This window comes from Phasianus colchicus, chromosome 2 (genome assembly GCF_987193195.1).
Source record: "Phasianus colchicus chromosome 2, bPhaCol1.hap1.1, whole genome shotgun sequence".
Lineage (NCBI taxonomy): Eukaryota > Metazoa > Chordata > Aves > Galliformes > Phasianidae > Phasianus > Phasianus colchicus.
Window position 1 is genome coordinate 59,176,565 of NC_143437.1, and position 6,000 is coordinate 59,182,564.

Consider the following 6,000-nt stretch of genomic DNA (forward strand, 5'->3'; position numbering starts at 1 on the left):
ACTACCCAAAATTCAGTAATTTACAGTGGTTAAAACTAGTGGTAACTGAGCAACCAATTTTTGTTGTTGTTGTTGTTTGGACATTCCTGATTTCACTCCTCATTTCTACCTCCTACTGAGATAGGCATCTTTTTGTTTCTTAATCAGAAGAAACTATATGAAAACAGGAGAGCCTCTTGAGGCTGGTGATGTAGGTGCCTGTGAGAAGAGCTGTTTATTCTTACAAAGCTGTTTCCATTCTCCTTCTTAATGACATTTTTGATTTTTCTTTTAGGGACTTAAAGTCAAATGTTCTACCTTAGGGAAGTCACAATTTTTTACTCCAAGCTTCACCACTGCTGCAACCTCACCCTCAGATCTTTTCTAGACTAGGGTCATGTGCCTTGGGCTCACACTCACTGCTCTGGCCTCTAATGAGGAGTTATAACTGAATAAGCATCATATCATGTTCAGTAAATTGTTTGAACCACTGAAACCAACCTGGTTGTGGTCAGAATTGTCCGTTGTCCCCTTGAACAAAATCAGTTCTGTTATTTCATGCAGGGTTTATGTCACTTTTTATATTTTGCAGAATCTAGCTTTGTGTAGTACAAATGAATCAGCAGTGGTGCCTTATCTGATGCTAGTGCAACTCACTTTCAAATGAATGTTGCAAAACAGCCTGGCTGGACTGTGACAGTTTGCTTTTCTCAGGCCGCCTGACTCAAGAAAATATGGAAACAAGTTTGCAGATTACTTAGAAATGAATAATACTCCAGATGTTGTTAACCCCATTTTCTGTTGGACATAGCTGAGGCATTTGGTGGGTGCAACTATAATATATGTTAAATGGATGGAAAAAAAAAAACACCAAAAAAACTGGCTCTGGTTCAAAAAGAGAAAAAAGGAGCCATAGGAGTGATTTGTTTTATTAAAAGAGCTTCACAACATGTCCATGTTCAAATTAATCTTACTGAAATCTTAAAAATTAGAGGGGTGCCACAGGGTGTTAGGTTAACAAGCCAGAAGCATTTGCTGTGAACTTCAACTCCACTTGCCACAACTCATGCCAAAAAAACATCTCCAAGTAAGCAGATTCGTATTCTAAAGTGGTTTATTACATGAGTGAAATGGTTATGTGTAACCTTTTCAATTAAAAAAAAAAAAAAGAAGAAGGAAAAAAAAAAAGAAGGATTGCACTTGAGAGCAACTCGGAGACCCTGAAAAAAACAAAATGGAGTGAGAGCTGTAAGAAATAAGAATTCAGTGAAAGTCAGAACGTGCTGCTGGAAAATGCCTGCTGAAGGTACGTACCGCATTACACAGAAAAATTGCTTATTGAGACCTGCTACCTCCTCCAGCTAAATGCTTGCTCCTATTTTAAAGGATTATTATTTATTCATTTAATAAACTACTGAAATGCCTTGCCCTACTGAATAGTCATGAAAAAAATATTTCACACACAATGATAGCTCAACAGTGCAAATCGTGGACTAGATAATCAACCAAAACTGAGATGCTATCCATATAGTAATAAGGGACAAAGAAATAACTCATCTACCTGCTGTTTACTTCTCAGGATGCCTAGGGAATTTGATGGATTTGGTCAGCATTGCAGATTATGAATTCCAAAAGCAACCTCAAAAAACATATCCTGACATTGAGAATGTCCCATGAGTAGTTCCTTTGTTTCTCCCTTCTTGAAGGGTTGGAGAGGAGCAGAAGCTGGAAAAAAGAAAGACACAAGAATCCAGATGAAAATTCCTAACCTAAAAGAAAATTATTGTACTGAAGGATAAAACTGAAAAACAGGTTATAGTCGAATTAAATGTAGGAAAAATCTCAACCATATCGGACCACCCAGCATGTACCAAGCTCAAAACTTTCACTCAAATGCTTTCTGGCTTCTTTCCTGGACAGACATGCCACAGGCAGCAGCCTGAGACTGAGGAAACCTCTACACTCTGCCTTCACGGTCAGCAGCTGATATCCAGCCAGACTCAACCAGCCACAGGGAAGCATCTCATCCTACAGAGCAGGCATTTCCAGATGAAAGGAAATCTTTAACACTTAGAAGCAAATGTTAATTTATTCAACCATGCCCAGAAGCAGAATTTTTGATATGATTGTACCTCTCTTCACTTTCTTCTGTGCTCTGAGCAAGGTGTGTATCCCATGGATAGCATAAGACAGCTATGGCCTTCCACAGAAGGATGAACACCACCCAATGGCTGGATTTTTTCAGAAGTGTTGGCTTCTTTCTGCTCTTCCTGAAGGGCATCATTGCCTTTCATCAGAGGAAAGCTGGACAGAGTAGCAAAAGCACCTGAAAAATCATTTAGAACCATCCTCTTGTCTAGATGTGCACAACATTTTAAACACATCATTCCATATCTGTTGCTGAGATAGGCATGCTCTTCAGGTTCTTCTTCTCTTCCTCATATTTTCTTTACTTTTCTTGGCTATTGTCTGTATTGTGTAAACAAAATGACAAATATTTTTGAATCATTTATTCTGCTTCCGCTTTTCATTAATTTGAACACAAGGAAACAGGATTATGATGAATTTTATTGGAAGAATGGAGATTGGTAATGTGACTCTCCATACATGGACTTCATGCATAAGGATAGCACTTGACTGCAGATTGGATGCATCAGGCTTCCTCCCTTCTGAACACCTTTGCTCATCCAGCCCACAGCAGATTCACTGCAGAGTGCAGGTGTAAGTGTTGAGAGACAGCATGGGAATGTTGGGCTTTCTGTAGGTGAAACACACATTTCTCTCTGGGAAATCCCAGGAGAAATAAAAGAACCCCTGTTACAATTAGTGTTATTGGAAAATATTAACAAGAGTATTTTTCAAACTGATTTTGAAGTGTGCAAAGTCTCACTAGATAAAGTAAAACTGCAGAGAGCATGCTGTGGATGTGGATCGTGAATGCATTACTGATTTTGCAAATATGTAACTAAGTGAAAGTCCATCAGGAAATTGGTATAAACCTGGGGACAAAATGGTGAAGCTTGCAGAAGTACTGAGATTGCGCAAAAATTATTGTTTTCAGTACAAAAATTACAACCAGACACGGCTTACTCTCCACTGAATCTTCAGAGAAGTTATGAAAGCAAAAGTTCTGAGGTAATTTGCTTTTACGTCTTGAAATACAGTATTTACATTCCTAAATCTGGAGTGTAGCTAAATTTGAAAGTGTTTGCTAGAGCTCTTATGATGGTGATGCAAAATCTTTATATTCTCAATAAAGACAGGGTTTCTCAGAACGATAAACAAGCTTAGCCAACCCATGCTGAACCTATAGAGGTACACTAGCAGCTGCTGTGGCCAGCAGTATTGTAGGGTGGCAGCCTCTCCTGGTAGCCACATTCTCAGCTGCCACTGACTGTGGTCCCCTCATGGATGAGAAGCAGTAAGCTCAGGTCTTGAGGGGTCTTCCCTGCCTCCTCACCATATTGGACTTTCTTCCCTACCTCACTTTGCTCTCCCTAACAGAAGTTTCTTGTGTTTTTGTCCCTGTCAAAGGGAAGCTCTGTTCTTGCTGTGCTTGTTGAGGAACTGGCACAAACTTTACACAGAAATATCTATGCAAAAATTGCCAGTTTTGAGGTTTGTTCAGTTCCTGTTCAGTCACTGTGCAATGAACTTCAATATATTTTAGTTCACCTTAGGTGGGAGAAGAGTATTCAGTGAAGGTGGTGGCTAAATGCAAATTTTTCTCAATTCCCTCCAAAGCACACATGGAATAACTGCAGACATGCATAATGCTATATTTGTTAAAGGTAGGAAAATAGAAGAATAGGTATAACCATGTCTAATACTTTGGTCAAGCTCTATTCATTCTATACACAGTTATTTTTCTATGCATGAATTAAAACAGTTTTTTTCCTCACTATCAATAAAGGACAGTGTCTTATTTATGCAGGTGCAAAGTGCTCTGTGTGTGTGTACCCTGGTCTAGGTGAATGCTGACTTACTTGGAAGCCATTTGAAAAACACCACTGATTTGTTTTTATTTTTTTTTCTGGCAAGGATTGGTCACAGGGTCAACATATGGGACTGATTTAGGGCATTATTCAAATGAGCACCCTCTGCCACTGCTTTCTTTCTGTCTCCCAAACCAGCACGAAAACATTTCAGCCCTCAAAGCACCAGTCATTTTGGTAGGGGATACATCCACATTCTGTGTTATGCTTTGATGATTTATCCAGACTAGCTGATTTTCTATTCCCTGAAATCGTGTCGCTATTTAAAAATATATGCAAGTACGTATAGCAAACAAAAATGTGCGTGTGCATTTGTCTGCATGCATTTGTGTGCTTGTGTTTGTGGTGGAAAGTTTAGTTTTACAGATGACTTCACACTGCAAAATTCATCTCTGCATATATGTTTTGCTAATGCAAATCAGCATTCTGGCAGGGTCAGTGACTGCGATTAAAATGTTCTAAGTTGTTAAAATGGATGTGAGTTAAAAATACCTCCTCTCCTCTCACAGTTTGTAAAGTATTCTCAAACGCTGGGGAAGAGGTAGAAGCAGGAATGTAAATGTTCAGCTATTATATAACCTGTTGTTCACTACAGCTACAGCAAATGTTTCCTCCCTAATACCAAGCTCTTTAGCAGAAATGCTCTCTGGATGGAATCTGCCATTTCTGGAGATCTCATGCTGCTTTGTGCTTAGGCAGAGGAAAAAATGATTTGAGAAACCACAAGTCATAGAAGAATCTATGGAACATTAATTCAGGTAGTTCCTTCGTAAAACTATTACTTAAGCAATAAAAACATGCTCCTGGAAAGTGATGATGAGTAGTAACTAGAAACCAAACAAGAAAATGAAATCTGCTTATGTCCATTTGAGGAGAAGATGATTCCCATCCAGAATGACTTTGTTTTATCAGTAAATGTTCATAAATCCATCATACTGGTTCTTCTTAATTATAAGTAATGTTCTATGCTTCTACAGGTGGTGTGTTTCTATATTTTCTTTGTTCTTGAAAGTAAGAAGACTCCTTTTTAAATGGTAGCCTTTGAAATACATTTGTGTAGATGAGATGTAAAGTCAGACATAAACAGTACCAGAATACCATGCATTGTCAAGGAGATGAACTGTTTCCACAGCTTTATAGATGCTTAAAAAGAGATCTACAAATCTTAGCTGAAAGTGAGGAGCTGCATATTTTGTTGCTCAGATTCCTCTACAGAAAAATAAATAATGTGCACAGAAAAAAACCCCCGCATCGTTTAGTTTATAAACTTTCATCATGAGATGGAGCAGCTATGGGCATGCAGTTAATTTATGTCATCCCCTACAATGACTGACTACACAGGGGACAGGAAACTCAGCACTGGTTGATGTGAAAGCTTACAACACATAAAAAAAAAAAAAGCTGAAAAACTCTCTTCCCCTAAATCAGCTAAAGTGAGACTTTCTCAAGAGTGCAAGATAGCAATCAGCTCCTTAATAACTTGATTTGAGTTGTGAGACAAAAAAATAGATGATTATTGCCCAGAGAAGTTTTTTATTCCCCATCCCTGAAAGTGTTCGAGTCCAAGTTGCATAGGACTTTTGGCAATCTGGTATAGCGGGGGGTTTGGAACTAAATGGTCTTTAAGTATCCTTCTAATTCAAAGCATTCTATGAGTATTTACATTGCTTTATGTATGTGGTACCCAATGCGATGCTTCATCCTAGCCCTCAGATCACTGGTAATACAGTTACTTTAGCTTTTTCTCATAAAATTATTTGCTCATTAGTACCTCTTTCTCATCCTTTTTTTTTCTTTTTTCTTTTTTCTTCTTCTTCTTTCAACATTACATGTAACCCTCCTGTTTAATGCTTTATCACTACTTGATTATTTTCAGAGATACTGGCATCATACAAGCATAGAATCGTCTGAGTTGGAAGGGACCCTTAAAAGTCATCTAGTCCAACTCCCCTGCAATGAACAAGGACACCTACAGCTAGATCAGGTTGCTCAGAGTGCCATCATCCTGACCCTGAATGTCTCCAGG